Below are 20,425 nucleotides of genomic sequence, written 5' to 3' on the forward strand. Positions count from 1 at the left end.
AATGAGGAATCTCTCATTATCAATTTAGGTCGACACCTTCTTTGCAATTTAATCTTAGTTGCCAGATGCACTGAAAGTTATCAGAGGTGAGACTTGAACCCATGGTTTTGAGGCTAACTTTATATTCATTATATTAAGATGCTTCTGACCCATAGTAATAATAATAATACCACCACCAAGAACAACTCATATTTACATATAGCATTTTAAGGCTTATAACAAGCACTATGATGTAGTAGTTAGAAAGCTGACCTTGGAGAAAGGAGACCATCAAATATCTCTGAAACATCCTGTCTCTAAGACTTTGAGCAAATAACTATCTTTCACTCCTGAAGATCATTCTCTAAGACTATCTGCTATGACTCCACACATATAATTGATGTAATACTGTTTTCCTTCTCAATGGGTGAAGAAATGACTTGGCAAGCAGGAAAGAATTTGGAATGCAAAGTTTAAAAAATGAATATCAATGAATAACATTTAATGGGTTATATTTGTAATATGCCATTAAAGATATAACATATATCTAGATATTTTCTTCTACAGATCTTCTAAGGTACAGAACTATTTGGAATGGGTTAAAAGTATTTTTTCAATGTTAAAATAAGCTACATAAAATTGCAAAAATAGTTAAAATAAAATATGTATTTATTTTAAAAATACTATGTGCTATAGACAAATTGCAGATGTCAACAATGACTTTCACTGGGATTTCTCTACATCAATGAAATCATAGTATTTCCCTCCTTGCCAGAAGGCTTATAAAGCATTTTCTTTTCTTTTTTTTTTTTAATTATAGCTTTTTATTTACAAGATATATGCATGGGTAATTTTTCAGCATTGACCCTTGCAAAACCTTCTGTTTCAACTTATAAAGCATTTTCTTTATGACAATCCTGTGAAGTAGATTGTATACAGATTATCCTCATTTTACAGATGAGTAAACTTAAACTTGAAAAGTGAATTTTTTCGCTTATAATTTCACAATTAGGTAGTAGGAGACAGGATTTGACCAGAAACAAACTGAACTGTCCTGTCCTGAAAGTTCAGCTTTCTTCCCATTATTCATAATATAGCATTCCATGAACCACCACTGGTTATGATCTCTAATGAACTAATACGTATTCCCTCAGCAAAGCTTTCAAAGACTTCCCTTTTCCCCTACAAGAAGTGATTTATTTTACTTGCAAACTGGACCATGACACAGCCCTTTAAGTTGAGGAGAAAGACAGTGGGAAATCAGCAATTTCACAAGGCCTAATGAAGCACATCTGTTTTCTCTCTCACTTCCAGCAAATTTGTGGTTGGTTGGACAAGTATCTCATTATCTAATAAAATAATAATTCTAATAATTTGTATAGTACCTATGTTCTAGGCACTGGGCAGAGCTCTTTATAAATATTATCTCATTCGATTTTCACAATAGCTCTGGAATGTAGGTACTGTTTTGACCCTGTTTTACAATTGAGCAAACTGAGGCAGCCAGAGATTAAGTGACTTGTGCAGCATCATACCCCTTACCAGTAATTATCTGGGGCTAGATATGAATTCAGATCTTCTTAACTTTAGGCCTAATGCTCAGGATAACACGTCACAGGGATCCGTCTTTGAACTTGACCAAATAAAGAGATTTTTTTCCCCCCTCAATCACTTAGATAAATATATGGAAGAAGTGTTTGTTAAGTTTATGGTTGATGCAAATTGAGAGGGAGACTTGGTATTGTATAGATGATGCTGGGCCTAAAATCTGGAGGGTCTGAGTTCCCATCCTGCCTTTGACATTAATTGTATGATAAGGGACAAGTCACTTAATCTCTCTAGGCCTCAGTTTTGGTCATCTGGGACAATAATGCCAGGATCACCCGCCTCAAGGGGTTTTTGTGAGGCTAAAATGAGATAATGTAAGTAAAGTGCTTTGCAAAGCTTAAAGCCCCGTATAAATGTCAACTATTATTGTCTCCATATGCTGGAACGAGAGCCAAGAGCAACAAGATGAAATTTAACAACGACTAATGTAAAGTTCTGCATTAAGGTATAAAAAAATCAATTACTCAATATTAGTTGGGGGGAGACCTGGCTTGACATCAGTTTGTGTGAAGAATTCATCGCATGAATCAGGATGTGATACAGAAGCTTAAAAAAAAGCAAATGTAACCTCAGACTGCAATAAAAGGAGCACAGGGTACAAAAGGAGGGACTGGCAGATCTGCTGCCCCCTGCTCTGGTCAGTCTATGTCTGGAAGGTTGGGTCTCCCTTGATTTTTACACATAGAGAAACGGAGACTCAACAGCTTCAGACAACTTATTCAGGTAGTAAATGTCAGAAGTAAACATGAATCTAGACCCTCTAACTCCTCTACTGAGATAATTTCCTTCCAGTCTACCATGATTGGACTGACTTTAAGAACTCTAATTCTTGTAGGTGACAAAACTAAATCTCATTCTAATTCAGTATTCTGCAAAGAGATCTGTGTAGTTTTTATTGTTCAGTCATTTCCAGTTACTGCCTGAATAAGTTGTCTGAAGCTGTTGAGTCTCAGTTTCTCTATCTGTAAAAATCAATGGATTGGACTAGATGGCCTTGGAGGCTTCTTTCAGTTCTCAGTCTATGAGCTCATAGAAATCCATCTTTTATGATGATGGAGAATGTTATTAATATTATTATAATAATATTCTCCATCATCATAAGAGATGGTATTTCTGGAATACTTTACACATCTGGAGAGGGACTTATCCAAGAGTACATAGTTAGGAGTATATTAGAATTGGTATCTGAACCCGGGACTTCCAGGCTAAAGGACCAGATTGTTCTCCACTGCTCTCTTTGGATGGAGAAACAACACACATGAAAAGAAAACAAAAGCCCCGCCACAGTAAGCAAGCCATGTTAAGTACAGATGAGAAAGGAGTCCACACTTCTGGGAGGTGCTCGATACAAGTATGGTGAAGGGATGGACGAGTGAGGAATTTTTATGAGTGGATTAAAGTGGGGAAGATAGACCCAGTGGGATAGATCTTGGGATGGAGGGAAGGCTCCTTGGACCTTGAATTCACCATTTAGATGTAAGTTCAAAGAAGCTGAAACGTCAGGCTGGTCTGGGTGTTCAGCCCAGGTGGTCAGGCATCGAAAAGGCCCTGGAAGGAATCCCCAGGGGCAGGTTCCTGCCTTGCTCCCAGGGTCTGTCATTAGGCATTCAGGCAGCTAATTCCCAGAGAGGAGCTGCCACCAGGATCCTTGTAATGTTGAAAATTTGATGACTGTGAAAGGTTCCTTATAAAAAGCTCCCAGGGAGAAGACAAGGGTTGTGTGAAGACATTTCCATCTAGAGGCACTCAGTTCAACAGAAAGTCCCTCATTCTCAGAATTTGGTCCCTTTCTCAGGTTGCCAGAACCCACCTCTAACACCTGGTCTCTGGTCTCTTGTTCTTGTCTACCTCTGGCTCCTGATCCTCATTCCTACCCCTGGGTGCAGCTTCAGGCCATTGGTTCTAAGTAAGGGGCTGGAATAATAGTTTGGGTGCTACACTGTAAAACATCAGATTGACTGTTTGAGGAGGAACTGGCAGAGTAGACCGCTGTCCTGGAAAGGTGTGCTGTCTGGTCCTGTTCTTAATTGCTATTCCAAGCCCATCTTTTCATCCTCACACAACTCTGGACCAGAGTTAGTCAGAGAGAACAGTGGGTGTGAGTTTATGCCCTCATCCTCCTGTCCCTATCTCCTTCCTAAGGAGAAACTACAGTTCAGGACTCATATAGACTCATAGGAGACTCCCTCTAGGCTCAAAGCCAACTCCCACGGGCACTGGGTCCCCAGAGAATGACTGACCTCTCCTGTTCTCAGTGATTTATGACTAACTTTGAGGAGTTGGAGTCTCTTTAACATTGTCACTCCCACACTTTCAGGAATATATAGATATTTCACATATAATATTTCTTTGATTACCAGATAGACATAATTAGCTGTTAGAGAGGAGTATTTACTAAGATGGTATAGTAAGAGCAGTAAGTACAAAAGCATAAAAATCTATGAGGCATTATCCCTTTCTATAATCAGGGAACCTGGGAAGAGTGGGCTCAGACTTAGCATGAACATATGGCCAAAGCATTATTTCTCTTTACATGGATTCCTCATGAATATCCCCTTTGGTGGATGTTCTCTTTGCTGGGCTTCAGAGTTTCTGTAGAATCCCAGGGATGTCTAGTTTGTCCCTGGCCCCTGACACAGATGCTGCCTTCAGCCATTGATATTGCAGGACTATTATTTGTCCTTCATTCCCCAAGAAGACCATGACATGAGGGAGGAGATACCATGAAATGCAAATGAATTGATTTAAGTGAAGAGGGCTGTACAAAGTCACCAGTCTCACTTTCTTCTCCAGAGACATCTGGGTCCAGTGGCCAGATATAGATCAGGATGACTGGACACTGCTACTAACATCCATGGGAAGTCCAAATCTTTAAAAGTTCACAGGCTCATACTCCAGTAGGAGTGAGGAAGAGATAAAAACTCTCCTTTTCCCCTCCCCTTCTCATTTTTCTCCCCTTCCCCTTCTCCCAGCAATTTCTTCTCAGGTGTTTGCTTTAAGTTACTCTATTACTATGCTTGCTGCTACTGGAATGTGGAGTTCTGAATTAGCTTACTCTCTTATATAAAGTCCCACAAGGTAATTTTCTTCAGTCATCTACATGATATTTCCTGTTTGGTGTTAGCTGCTTTCATTCAATTTGTACCCAGGCTAGGTGACACCTTTGATGGATGGATTGATTCTATTACTCAATCAAAGAAGGGTTCTAACTGATAAAGGGCTTGGGGCATCTTGTTAGTTACACTCATTGGAGTTGAAGGGTATGGGACGCCCTTCTTACTGCATATTAGAGCTGGGAGACACTTTGAAGACCATTGAGTCCAACTTTCTAATTTTACCAAGAAAACCAAGATATAAAAAGTGGAAGGAACTCGTTCAGCATTTTGAAGAAGGAAAAATCAATGTCAGGATTGGAATCCGAATCCAGTTTCTTAGCCTAGATAAAGCTCTTCACACTATCATATCATGATGAAATGCAGCCCACACAGAGAAGACTCCCCTGGGAATTTTGTTGCTGCTTGCCTATAACTTTCCTCTGCCATAACTGAGAAGAGAGGCAGGAAGACTCAGAATATGACTGGATTTGGATTCATATTCTACTTCTATCACGTGAGTGTGACCATGAAAAATTCTCTTAATCACTCTGAGCTTCAGTTTCCTCCTCTATAAAATGGGAATAAAACATCATAGGGTGTTGAGAGTCTTAAACAAAATAATGTATATGAAGTGCTTTGTGAACATTAAAGCGTCATATAAATCTTACGTCTGTTGTTTAGTTAATTAGTCAGACATGACTCTGCATGACTCTATTTGGAGTTTTCTTGGCAAAGAGAAATGATTTGCCATTTCCTTCTCCAATTTATTTTACAGATGAGGTAAGGTTAAATGAGTTGCCCAGGATTGCAAAATTATTAAGTTTTTGAGGCTGGATTTGAACTCAAGTCACTCTTATCCATTTCACTACCTAGATGTCCCAAATTTAGTTAGGATTAATACATTTTTTTTTATTACTGTATGGTTCCTAAAAAGAGCTGCCTGAATCAAATACAATATTGTGCTCCAGATATCAGGACAGAGTATGATGGGACTACATCCTCCCTCATTCTTTTTTATATATATATATAGCTTTTTATTTACAAGAATATGCATGGAAAATTTTTCAGCATTGACAATTGCAAGACTTTTTGTTCCGATTTTTCCCCTCCTTCCCCCCACCCCTTCCCCCAGATGGCAGGTTGACCAATACATGTTAAATATGTTGAAGTATAAGTTAAATACAATATATGTATACATATCCAAATAGTTATTTTGCTGTACAAAAAGAATCAGACTTTGAAGCAGTGTACAATTAGCCTGTGAAGGAAATCAAAAATACAGGTGGACAAAAATAGAGGGATTGGGAATTCTATGTAGTGGTCCTCCCTCATTCTTCATGCTATATTCCCTTCACTAATTATATATTGAGGACGGGAGTCTTTTGTGTTCACTCTTCCCTCCCCTTTAGATTTTGCTTCCTAGATGGCAGGTAGTCCAAAGCCTAACCAATACTTCATTAATTATTCCCACTCTCATCTTGTTCCCATTCCTATCCAGTGTTCTATATCGTCCTAGAGGATTGTAATTTGCCTAACTCTATGAAGCTGAATATGGTAGCTAAATATCACAGTAAATAGAGTGCTGGGCCTGGAATCAGAAAGATCTGAATTCCAATTGAACCTCAAAAAATTATTAACTGTGTGACCCTAGGCAAATCACTTAGCCTGTTTGCCTCAGTTTCCTCAATTGTAAAATGGGAGTGAAAATAATGGTAACTACCTCCCAAGGTTTTTGTGAGGATCAAATGAAGTGTTTAGAAAAATGCCTGGAACATAGTAGGTGCTTCATAGGTATTTTTTAAAAAGAGGGTGAAGAAAAAGAAGAAAAGGAAGAAAATGAAGGAAGGAAAGAGGAAGGATAGTAAGGAAGAAAGGAAGGAAGGAAGAGAGGGAAAGAGAGAAGAAGAGAAGAAGGGAAAAAGGAAGAGAAAGGAGACAAATTAGAAAGGTAAATAGAGAACAATGAGTGAAAAGAAGGGAATAATTTGAATTAATCAAGAAGTGAACTAATGAGAGAAACTTAGAAGTGAACTAGGTTGAGCAATTAGGAAAAAAGTGACCCATTTCAGGTTGGATTTGGGTTAAATAACTTCTAAATTCTTTTCTAACTACAGTGGTCTATGACTTTGGAAATGAGGATTATAGATCATAGATCTAGAAGAGACTTTAGAGGTTATTTGGTGTATACCCCCTCCTCCCACATTTTACAGATGAGGAAACTGAGGCTCCAGGGACTAGCCAAAATTATATAGCTAGTGAATATAAGAGGCATGAGTTGAGCCTGGCCAGGGCTTCCAGCTCCAGAGTCTGCTCCCACTCCACCATCTTGTTGCCCCTGAGCATGGGGGAATGGTTTGGGAGATCAGCCCTGGAGAATTGGGCAAATGAAGTTTGTTTTGCTTATAGGCTTATGAGCCTATGAGAAGCAGACTGGACCCATGAAGAGATCCATAACTTACAGCTCCAGCTATAATTGTAATCCCTGTAATTTGCCAGCCTGTTTCTAGTATATGCTTTGTCACTTTACCACACAGTAAGACAAAGTCTTACTCCCTAACTAGTTGGCTAAGTGCAGGCAGAGGTGGACTAGCTTGGAAGATTTAATGGGTCAGAACTGTGTTCCCAAGACCCCAGCTGGGAACTATGGTGAAACAGTGGAAAGGACCACCCAGAATCCATATGTTTCATGGCAACTCTGGCATTTCTTCATAGCTGGGCATGATTTGAGTTGGGGAAAAAAGAGGAACCAAATTTTAGAATTAGAGAATCAGAATCATCAAAGGACTAATCCTAACCAGCCCTGACTAATTCTAACTAGAGCCCAACTAGCCCTAACTAATCCTAACCAGCTCTAACTAGATCCTAACTAGCCCTAACTAACCCCAACTAGATCCTAACGAATCATAACAGAATCTTAACTAGCCTTAAACAATTTTAACTACAATTACCTGGGTGGTATACCTTAAGAGGTACTAGAAAATATTTTCCCATTAGCCCAAAGTTATCTCCCCCATTAAGGTATGACTTTGGAGATCTATTTCTTCAGGTTAACCACTGCCCTCTCCCTGTGTCCTCTTTAAAATGCAAGCACTGCTGGGAACAAAACACATTAAGTCTCTAACATCTCAGTGGGAATGAGGTTATGAGATATTAATAGCTCATATTTATATGGGCTTTTTAAAGCCTTTTCTTAGAACCACCCCACGAAGTAGGTAGTGCTAATAATACCCATTTTACAGATGAAGAAATTGAGAAACAGAAATAAAACATGTTGCTTACGGTCACACAGCTTAAGATACTAGTAGCCAATGCAAGTTTTTCTGTAAGATATACAGCGCTCCTTCCTCTCTACTTTTCTTCTCTTTTTGCAAAAGTTGTCTCATGAGGTAATGATATCCCCGTTGATGGAAATAGTCAGAGGTCAAGATGTAGAGAAGGTTACTGCACTATGTATTGGGTGATAGCTAAGATGCTTTCTAACTCTTAAGATTCTATGAATCTGCCTTTGTTGGGGAGGAGGGTCTTCTGGGTTACCCCTGAAATCAGACACCCCCCAAAAAGGTTTTTTTTGGTCTTCTCTTTGGTGCAAAAACCTATTTGACTGCCCACAGGAGCAAGGTCCTACAAACTGGGTCCTCTGGAATTCAGGATGACCCTTTGCATGTGGAGTTTTACTGGAAAAAAGGGAGAAAGGAAAAAAGAAAGGGGGAGGGGAAGAAAAGAGACAGGGGAAAGCAGAAGGAGAGCAAGGAGCTAGGGAGGACAGTTAGGGGGGTGGTGGAAGGAAGGGTCAGTGCAGGGGAGGCAGACACAGGAAGACTAATGGGATTAATACTTGGAATTCATTAGGCAAGGGATTTGGAACCAGTCCATCCCCTCTCCCGCAAATGGCCTAAACTGCCCCTCTAATAGTATTAAACAAAATTACAAATCGGAGACTCTGACTAATCAATCTCCATAGAGTTTCTCTGCTTCCACTGTGTGTTGAGGGCTGGGAAGGGAGGGGAACAAATGCCTGAAGCTAGTGGCTTCTCTTTTGCTGATTACTCCTTTGCTTGGGGGTTGGGTTCTTTGGGATTTTTCTCCATACCAGCTAAAAGACAAGCCCCCCCCCAAAAAAAAAATTTGGATTATGCTCAAGATATAGCAGTTACCCCTTTTTCCCCTGACAGAAAAACAAAATCCTTCAAAGAAATCTGGGAATCAGACTCTAGCTTTTCAGCATAACTTGTGACCCAGAACCCCTGTTCTCAGGATTTACAAAGACTAGTTTCAAACTTAGGGTTTATACTCTACCCTCACCCCCATATAATTCTCTTTTGGGGCTTATTATGACCCTATCTGGAGTCCTCTCTGAGCAATACACACATATTACTGGAATATAAATTATATCTAGGGCTCCACAGATGGGTTTAATAGAGTTCCCAGATTCCCAACAAGCACTCAGGGTAACAAAGCATATATCAAATGTGGATTCTATTCTACTTCACAGAAAATTCAAAACCACATTTAAAACCTCATATTGGTCCATAAACAACTGATAAAATTCTTCCTCTCCAGGGAGTCCTATTTTTTCCAGAGTCCTAAAATCCATCTGACTCATAGCATCACTCAGTAGTTTGGAATATTCTCAGAAGGGAAATTTATTTGGGTTTCCCAGAGAGGCCACTTTCTAATGTTCAGATGAATTCTACTTTTTTTAGAATATCAAGAATTTTATTAACTTAGTTGTTTTTTCTTTTTTTTTATTAAAGTTTTTTTTTAATTTTTCAAAACATATACATGGGCAATTCTTCAACATTAGCCATTGCAAAACCCTGTGTTCCAATTTTTTCCCCCTTCCCCCATGTCCTCCCCTAGATGGCAAGTAGTCCAATATATGTTAAACATGGTAGAAATATATGACTAACTTAATTGTTAAACCTATACCACGAAAAGCTAATAACTTTAGCTGTAGTTAAAATTGTTATTTTATTATTTATTTTAATAGTATTTTACTTTTCCAAATACATGCAAAGATAGTTTTCAACATTCACCTTTGCAAAACCTTGTGTTCCAAAATTTTCTTCCTCTCTCTTCCCCCATTCTCCTCCCCAAGAGAGCAAGCAATCTGATATATGTTAAACATGTGCAATTCCTTTAGACATATTTACTTATTTATCATGCTACCTAAAAATATCAGATTAAAAGGGGAAAAACACAAGAAAGGGAAAAAAAAACCCATGCAAACAAACAATAACAAAAAAGGTGAAAATGCTGTGCTTTGATCTACATTCAGGCTCCATAGTTTTCTCTCTGGATGTGGATGGCTCCATCCATCATAAGTCTATTGGAATTGCCTTGAATCACTTCATTGTTGAAAAGAGTCAAGTTCATCAGTGTTGATCATCACATAATCTTGTTGCTACTGTGTACAATATTCTCCTGGTTCTGGTCACTTCACTTAGCATCAGTTCATGTAAGCCTTTTCAGGCTTTTCTGAAATCAGCCTGCTCATCATAAAAGATTATTTTAAATAGTTTTCAAAAGAACATTTTTAGTAAGTAGAATCCCAGTTTCTTCAACTTTTTGTATTACTATTCTACTTATATCAGGGATAAGAATATGAATTCAGTCAGTTACTAGTGTTTTTATATTAAGTTCTACTTTTTCCTCCAGAAATCCATACAGGTAGTAATATTCTGGCAAAAGTTTAACAGTGGATCAGAGGATAGGAAAAGATGAAATGTTCACAAGATGAAATGTACAGTTTAATATGCAGCATTAACATCTTCTCTCTCACTTGCTTAAGTCTAGACCATAAGTGAAATGATAAATCAAGCCTTTACCAGTTTTTGAAATATAAATGCTTACAGTGAGAATTTAATAATAAACTCTGACGAGCCTGTGAGAGCTGGCTCCCACAAAGCAGAGGCCTGAGGTATGAAGGCTCCTGGAAGACAAGTGAATTTAGGATTTCTAGAGAGACAGGCCCCTTCCAGTTGAACCTGTCCCATCCAAATAACTCCATAACAGCAGAGAGAAGGTGCAGGTCCTTTTCCCATATCATGGTTGGGTTATAGAACTATCCGAATCATGGTCAGTCTCTGAGGCTGGTTCTGTATAAGGACATTCCTGAAAACTAGATTTTGGGATGGTGTTGCTCAGTAAATCCCTCCTCCTCGATCTAAGATGTAAGGTTCACATCACAAACTCTTAGGACTCTTTCAAGAAGTTGGGATTCAAAAGCTCCTTGAACTTGAACTTGGATGCTTCCCCTTATCACAATAATAGTTGGCTGAAAAGTTACACAAATAATATTCTGAGACTAGCACTAGAACTTAGGTTGGGGGCAGAAACAAGCCATGTGTGTTAGAGGATGTTTGATTTTGCCATTTGCCTCTGCTCCAAGACAGCTAGCATTCACCCTTGGTCAGGGAGGGGATCCCCGGAATCTAAATCTATTCCTACCTTTGCTGCTCTCTCAAAATCTTTCTGGAAACAAAAGCAAAAGCAAAAAAGCATGCAAAATAGCTTGCACATTTATTTTTGAAGGCAATCAGGGTTAAGTGATTTGCCTAGAATGTCATAACTAGCAAAAAATTGAAGTTAGTGCTCTATTCACTGCACTACTTACCTGCTCTCACATTTTTTAAAAGACAGCACAAAGAACTGGCTACTCCCACATGGCCTGTCCCACAACAGTAGAAGGTGACCAGTTTCATTTCTAAGGCATCCTCGGTTATTGAGACTTAATCAGGGGATGCCCTTAGCCTTCTCACTGAGAGAGCATGTATACACTCTATGGAGATATTCTTAAATCTCCCCAGCCTCATGATTCTATAATTCATTAAGTTGGTTGAAGAAGCCTCCCTCTAAGCCCTACCTCCCACCAACCCTCTTTTATCAGCAACAAAGCATGTCAGCAGTCGGGGGGAGATCTAGGAGAAACTTTGAATTTGGAACCAGGAGACCTCAATTTGAATTCTGGCTCAGTCACAAACTCCCTGTGAGAACCTAGTCAGGCACTGAGCTTTAGTCTTCTTATCCATAAAACAGGGGGCGACAATAACACAGGATTATTGTGGGAGGAGCTTTGTGATTTTTAAAGCCCAATAGGAATATAATTCATTAACAACAATAACATTATAAAAACAAACAACTTAATTTAAGTCTGAAGAGTTTATCAAAGCTTATCATGATTCTTCCAACAAAGAAGAACAAGACATACATTTTTGGACATGATCGATTTGGGAATTTGTTTTACTTGTCTATGTATATTTGTTACAAAGGTTTTAGGTTTTATTTTATTTTGTTTCCCAATTATGGGGGTGGAAGACAGGAAGGAGAGAAGTAGATATTTGATCATTTAAAAATAAAATAACAACAAAAAGGGAATGTGATTCCCTATCATTATTGCTAAATCCAGAGAAAAAATGCTGGAGTAGATTTCTTGGTTGAGGGAGCTATTGTAGGAAGAGAATATTCTAACAGCCTAATTTCTCTTCAAAACTCAAGCCCCATTATCTCCACAAAAGCCTCGTGGAGGGAGGGAAAGGGTGACTTTTAATTCTTTTCTTTTTTTTTATTAATTGTTTTATTTTTTTCTGGTTATACCTGTATATTAACTTTTAAAATACATATTTCTTTATGAATCATGTTGGGAGAGAAAAATCAAAACAAAAGGGAAAAACCACTAAAGTGAGAAAAACAGGAAAAAAAATGGACATGGCATGTCTTGATTTACATTAAATCTCCACAATTCTCTCTCTGGAAGCAGATGAAGTATTCTATCCAGTTTATTGGGTTGCCTTAGATCACTGAATCGCTAAGAAGAACCAAGTCTTTCATAGCTGATCATTGCACAATTTTGCTATTACTGTGTACAGAGTATTTCTGGTTCTGCTTGTTTTACTCAGCATCAGTTTTGTAAGTTTCTCCAGACCTTTCTGAAATAAGTTTCTTTATCATTTTTATAAAACAATAATATTCCATTACTTTCATATATCATAACTTATTCAGTTATGAATTGATAGGCATCTACTCATTTTCCAATTTTTGTTATCACAAAAAGAGCTGGTACAAATATTTTTGCACTTGTGGGTCCTTTTCCTTCCTTTAATATCTCTTTGGGATAGAGACCCAGTAAAACACTGCTGGATCAAAGGGTATTCACAGTTTTATAGTTCTTCGGGCATGGTTCCAAATTGCTCCCCAGAATGGTTAGATCATTTCACAATTTCAATAATGCATTAGTCTCCCAGATTTCCCACAACTCCTCCAACATTTATCATTATCTTTTCCTGTCATCTTAGCCAATCTGAGAGGTGTGAGGTGGTACCTTAGACTTGTTTTATTTTGCATTTCTCTAATCAATAGTGATTTAGAGTGTTTTTTTCATGTATCTATAGATGGCTTTAATTCCATCATCTGAAAATTGTTCATATCTTTTGAACATTTATCAATTGGGAAATGACTTGTATTCTTATAAATTTGACAGAGTTCTTTATATACTTTAGAAATGAGACCTTTTCAGAAACATTGGCTGTAAATATTTTTTCTCCAGCTTTGTGTTTCCCTTTTAATCTTGTTTGTGTTGATTTTATTGTTTTAATTTTTTGAAGATTATTATTGATTTAAAAATTTTTCATCACTTTGATTCTCCAATGTTTCCCTTCACTTCTCAAAAAGATACCCCTTAAATAAAATAATCTTTTGAAAAAAGAAAAAGAAAAGGCAAAACATTTTTTTAAAGCAAAACTGATCAATACATTGAAAAAATTTAACCTTAGCTATAAACTGTGTATACCTTTGACCCAGCAGTACCACTACTGGGTCTGTATCCCAAGGAAATCATACAGGAAGAAAAAGGACCCACATGTGCAAAAATGTTTGCAGCAGCTCTTTTAACGATAACAAAAAATTGGAAAATAAGTAGATGCCCATCAATTGGGAAATTGCTGAATAAGTTATGGTATTTGAAAGCAATGGAATATTATTGTTCTATAAAAATGATAAAAGAAGTTTATTTTAAAAGTCCTGGAAAGACTTATACAAACTGATACTGTGTGAAACAAGCAGAACCAGGAATACATTGTACATAGTAATAGCAAAATTGTGCAATGATCAACTATGAAAGACTCGGTTCTTCTCAGCGGTTCAGTGATCCAAGGCAACCCAATAAAATTTGGATAGAAAATGCCATCTGTATCCAGAAAGGGAACTACGGAGATTGAATGTAAACCAACATATGCTATGTTCACTTTTTTTCTGTTTTTCCCCTTCTGGTGATTTTACCCTTTTGATCTGATTTTTCTCTCCCAACATGATTCATAAAGAAATGCATTTTTAAAAAGTTAATATACATGTAAAAAAGAAAATAAAATACATATGTGGGAAAAAGAAAAAAATCTGACCTTATATGCAATGTTCCATATTTATGAACCTCCCATCTCTGCAAAGGAGGACTCCTCCCATTTCTTAGTGTTTCTTTGGTTTATCTGTTCAGGAGGAGATTCCCTCCCTCCCCCCCCTCCCCAACTCCTTTCTTGTCTTTCCATGAATTCCAATCCCACTGACCAGGAAAGATTTGATGATTCAAACCATTTCCTTCCTCCTTAACTGGTTCATTTCTAGTGTCCCACTGGAAAGTTCTTCCTTGTTGTTGGTCCCTAGAGTTCTTGCTCTGAATCCAAAATTTCACCCTCTGGGGAGCTAACAGTTAATTTTCATCCTGCACAGTGCAAATAAGGGAAAGTTGCCACTCAGCTCACAGGGAAAGAGATGGGACCGAGGCACCCCGAGGTAAGGCTGGAAGAAGATGCATCAGGCATCTAAGGGGACTGGGGGATAAATTTCACGCAGGAGGGGAGAGTTAGCCACCCCCCGCAGCCTCTCTAGGTTTGTAATGATCACTGGCTCCTGGGGCTGAATCTCATTTGTCAGGCTCTGTTTCTTGCTGAGCCCAGTGGCTTCACTCCTCACTGTTACCAATCAGCAGTGCGGTGAGTTGTGAGGAGCAGAGAGAAAGCAATTTTCCTGGGATGTTTGCCAAGGGAGGGCCATATTTCTCACCTTGTAACATTTCTCTGGGCTTCCTGGAGGATTCAAGGGCCACCAAAGCTTGGCAGCTCCAGAGCTGGCCAGATCTCACAGATGGAATGTATCAGTCTAGTTGGAGGGCATATGTTACAATGCAAAGACCAGGGGGCTTAGGGTTCAGAAGATCTGGACTCCTAATTATGGCTCACTTATTAACTGTTTAGCTTGAAGGGCTTGCTCTAGGCTAGGAATCCAAGGAGGACCTCAAATAGGAGAGAATGGTATTCATTGTGAAAATATCCAAGGGGAGACACACCGACCTTAGACTAGCTATTCCCTTTTGCTATATTTTAAACTTTCTTTTGCTCTATAAACCTTGCCTTGAATGCATAAATAAAAAAACATTTATTAAGGATTTTCTCTCTGCCAAGCTTTGTGCTAAACTCTGGGGATACGAGTACAAAAGAAAGAGATTCTCTGCTCTCAAAGAAGGAGGGTTGAAACCTGCTGCAGTGGCAGAGGAACATGCAAGGAGGTGCAGGGAAAGGACTATGGATGGGTTGGGGAGTATGGAAGCTTTTGGTCTAGAGGGTCATGCTTCCAGATACTGACCTTCTATTTCTTCTACCTCCCACCTGTGCCCATGCACTCATTGATACAGTGGCTGTTCCACAAACTAGGCCCTCTACTCTCAGCTCACTGGCTGTCTTCCATGTTTGGAATGCTCTCCTGCCATGTCATCTCTGTCTCCTGGCTTCCTTCCAGTCCCAAAGTTCCAGCTAAAACTCTACCTTCTGCAAGAAAATTGTTCTAAATTCTTTTTAATTCCATTGTTTATATGTCATCTCCTCCATTAGAGCATAAATTCCTTAAGGTCAGGGACTTTCTTGTTTTTTATAGCTTTTTATTTACAAGATATATGCACGGGTAATTTTACAGCACCGACAATTGCAAAACCTTTTGTTCCAATTTTTCCCCTCCTTCCCGACATCCTCTCCCCCAGATGGCAGGTAGTCAGGGACTTTCTTTTCCCTCTTTTTGTATCCTCAGCACTTAGCACAGTGCCTGGCACAGACTAGCATTTAATAAACACTTACTGACGATTTCCTGAGCACTCTTGATTCCTTGGGTTTAGAGATCTGCCCTAGCTTACATGCTTTCCTTACCTCCTCAGTTATTCTGTCAGGTAAAAATTAATGGAAGGACGACTTCACATGTCTGTTTTTATTAGTATTTCAGCCATGGGCTTTCCTTACCTCCTCAGTTATTCTGTCAGGTAAAAATTAATGGAAGGATGACTTCACATGTCTGTTTTTATTAGTATTTCAGCCATGGGCATGAGGTTTAACTTCCTGCAGTCTCAGTTTCCTCATCTTTTCAATGGGGATATAACTTTCTTACACTATATCCCTCATAAGTTTTTGTTATAAGGAATGTGCTTTGTAAGCCTTAAAGAACTGTTGAAATGTGAATGATAATTATTCTGCTGCTACCAATACAGGTACATTCCTTTTCTCCTTTTTCTCCTCTGCCAATATGCTGAATAATTCTAGGGAATTATTTGTAAAGAAAAGAGAATATAAATGTAAAATTTAACACGTGTCTATAAAAGAATACACTCCTGGACAAACTAAGTGACTTTAAGCATACTAACAAATCAATCAATAAACATTTATTAAGTACTTACTATATGCTAGATACCTTGCTACTGCAGGAGATACAAAAGGGGAAAAAAGCAGTATTTGATCTCAAGGAGCTCACAATATAATGACCAACTAAAATGCTCCAGATCCTTGGCCTCCTAACTCTTCTAGGCCCCATAATTCCCCTAGTCCCTGGACTATCCATTCCCTAATTCCTGCTTCAAACTGAGAATGTCCCTAGTTTCCCCAAAACACCCTCTGCAGATCTGGAATTGGCCCAATGCAGTGTCCCAGACAGGGTTTATTTATTTAATCCCAACCATTTGGGAAGACTTCTTATGCTACAAATATACATTTCTATTTAATCACAATCAAGATAACCCTTTCCTTTCTTGGCCAATTGTAGAGAGGAGCTAAGGAGACTACTTAAGAGATGGCCCTGTGCTCCTGTGGATTTACAATTTAATTGAATGTTATGAGTATTCTGTCCAATAATGCAAACTGCAATTTATCCATTCTGTGATTCTTGTCCATCTCTGCCCATAAATTCACCATCATCAATTGTCCCTTCCTCTTTATATTTGATCTATCTTTTCTCCTTTCATACATTTCCCTGGTGATATCCTTCGTACTACTTCTCCCACATAATTCCTCATTATTCATGCTTTGAAACTTGCTTACATCCAACCTCCACCTCTTCATTGTCCTTTGGGTGAATATCATTTTTAATCCACGGGATTAACTATTCCAAGACTTGTCACTAAAAACATCATCAGTAGTGTACTAGTGTTAAAGGGAGGGGCTTTGTTTCAGGACAAAGTGTAGTATCATTAAAGAATGCTGCAATTTCCAAATGGCAATCTGGCCCGCTCTCCTCCTTCTGTTCAGTTCTGTTCCCAGATCATTGTTCATTTGTGATGTCTGTCCCAGATATTTGTCCTGATAAATGAGCTCCACAAGTTGTCCATGTTACTCTACATCATAGTCTCAACTAGAGGCATTCTGATCCATTTGGTTTTTCCCATGTATATATTTAGGTCAAATTAAAAGAAGTGCTTATGAATCCTTTCTATGAAGCTCTCCAGTGTTCCAAGGGCTTGATGCAGTCAGCACAATAGCACCTGAAAATAGTGGACAACCTCACCACATATAGGGAATCTCTCTTCAATTTGTTGTTCAGTATCCTCTATCACTGTGGCGAACACCTTTGAAGAACACATCTTTATCTCCTGCTTCATATGATATTTAACCATCAGAGAATCACCAGATTAAGTTATCTCTCTTCTTATATCTTTCAAAGTATCTTGCATGATTTTTTCTTTTTTTTCTCTTTCTTTTTCCCTCCCCCCTCTTTCTCCCTGCCTCCTTCCCTCCCTTCTTCTCTTTCTCTCTACTCCCTCTCCCTCTCCCACTCTCCTTTTTTCTTCTGGATTGCTCTATGACACTCAGACTGGAAGTGTTGCAATGATCATTTTGGGACGTAATTCTTTTTTTTTTTTTGGGGGGGGGATTCTTTTTTTATTTTATTTTATTTTATTTTATTTTATTTTTATTTAATAGCCTTTTATTTACAGGATATATACATGGGTAACTTTACAGCATTAACAATTGCCAAACCTCTTGTTCCAATTTTTCACCTCTTACCCCCCCCACCCCCTCCCCTAAATGGCAGGATGACCAGTAGATGTTAAATATATTAAAATATAACTTAGATACACAATAAGTATACATGACCAAAACATTATTTTGCTGTACAAAAAAGAATCAGACTCTGAATTATTGTACAATTAGCTTGTGAAGGAAATCAAAGATGCAGGTGTGCATAAATATAGGGATTGGGAATTCAATGTAATGGTTTTTAGTCATCTCCCAGAGTTCTTTTTCTGGGTATAGCTAGTTCAGTTCATTACTGCTCCATTAGAAATGATTTGGTTGATCTCGTTGCTGAGGATGGCCTGATCCATCAGAACTGGTCATCATCTAGTATTGTTGTTCAAGTATATAATGATCTCCTGGTCCTGCTCATTTCACTCAGCATCAGTTCGTGTAAGTCTCTCAGGCCTTTCTGAAATCATCCTGTTGGTCATTTCTTACAGAACAGTAATATTCCATAATTTTCATATACCACAATTTATCCAGCCATTCTCCAACTGATGGACATCCATTCAGTTTCCAGTTTCTAGCCACTACAAAAAGGGCTGCCACAAACATTCGTGCACATACAGGTCCCTTTCCCTTTTTTATAATCTCTTTGGGATATAATCCCAGTAGTAACACTGCTGGATCAAAGGGTATGCACAGTTTGATAACTTTTTGAGCATAGTTCCAAACTACTCTCCAAAATGGTTGGATTCGTTCACAACTCCACCAACAATGAATCAATGTTGGGACGTAATTCAACTAGTAACTGTCAAAAGAACTTTGAGTGTCTCCATTTCTACTCATCTTTAGGAAGTTTGTTCCTCCTCTCCTGATTCTTTAGGAGCTCACCATTTTGGTGCCAGATTTAGTGCTGACACTCATTTTAATACTTCTATGCTCAGTGATCCATTAGCTTTATTCTCTCCAATAGTGATATTATAAGCTTGCACCCCCACATCTAGCCCATCTTATAGATTTTTTTTAATTTTAAAAAACATTTTTATTTGAAATTTTGGGTTCCAAATTCTATTCCTTCCTGCCTCTTCCCATCCCTGAGATGGTAAGCAATCAGATATAGGTTATACATGTATAATCATGTAAAATGTTTCCATATTAGTCCATTTTGTACAAGATTCAAATAAAAGGAAAAATTGAAAGAAGAAAAGTGAAAAATAGCATGTTTCAGTCTATATACAATCAATATTAGTTCTTTCTCTGGAGGCAGACAGTATGTTTCATCATTAATCTTTTGGAATTGTTTTGGATCATTGTATTGCTAAGAATAGCGAAGTCATTCACAGTTATTCATTGAACCATATTGCTGTACAATATTCTCCTGGTTCTTTTTACTTCATTATGCATCAGTTCATGTAAATATTTCCAGGTTTTTCTAAAATCATCTTGTTTGTCATTTCTTATAGCACAATAATATTCCATTACTATCACATACTACAGCTGGCTTAGTCATTCCCCACTTGATGGGCATCCCTTTGATTTCTAACTCCTAGCCACCCCAAAAAGAGCTGCTATAATATTTTTGTACCAAAAAAGTTCTTTGCCCTTCTTTTGGATGACTTTGGGATACAGATCTAGTGGCCTTACTGGTGGTATTGCTGCATCAAAGGGTAATCATCTTGCACGATTTTCTATTATGCAAAAGAAATACCTTGTTGGAAGAAAGCCTTTAAGGAAGCAGTTTACTCTATTGAATCAAGTGGATTTTTATAGTCAATAAACAAGTACATTGGGATGTTTTATTCTCTATACCTTTCATTCAATTGTATTATGGTAAAATTGTAGCCTCCAGTGCAACATTGCTTGCAAAATCCTGTTTATTCTCTTCTAAATATTCTCATGAAGAATACCCTCTGTGCATGTGTGATTATTCTCATAAAAATTTTTGTAGTGATGGGAAAGTGCACCTATAGTTTAGTGATTATCAATATTCCCTCACTCCATTCTTTTATTTTTAAATAATAAAGTACAATGTTGTTTTCATGATGTTGGTACACTCTCATTTTTCATGTATCTTGAGAAGTGATGCTCAGTATCCATCAGCATGAGCCCCTCACATGTGTGCATTTAGTTGAGTCCAGCTGCTTTCCCCCATTTCCTCTTATTTCTGTGCCATGTACAAGTCTTTATGCTGCACATCTGGAACTGTAATGTCCAGATGTGATGGGCCCATTATGCTGAAATGGTTAAAAAAAGAGGAGTTTGTTTTGAAAAATCTTCACAGAGCTTTCCCAATATTCATCTTTCAGTTACCCCTCTATTAAAATTTGAGATTCTTGGTTTACAAATATAAATTTGTATACTTAGTTCTTAGCATACAGTAAGTGCTTAATAAATGTTGATTATCATCTTTCCATTTTCATTTTTAGATGTCCCTGGAAAAACTTTGCTTATTTGGATCGCTTGCTAAACTTTCTTTACATT

This window comes from Sarcophilus harrisii, chromosome 4 (genome assembly GCF_902635505.1).
Source record: "Sarcophilus harrisii chromosome 4, mSarHar1.11, whole genome shotgun sequence".
NCBI classification, from domain to species: Eukaryota; Metazoa; Chordata; class Mammalia; order Dasyuromorphia; family Dasyuridae; genus Sarcophilus; species Sarcophilus harrisii.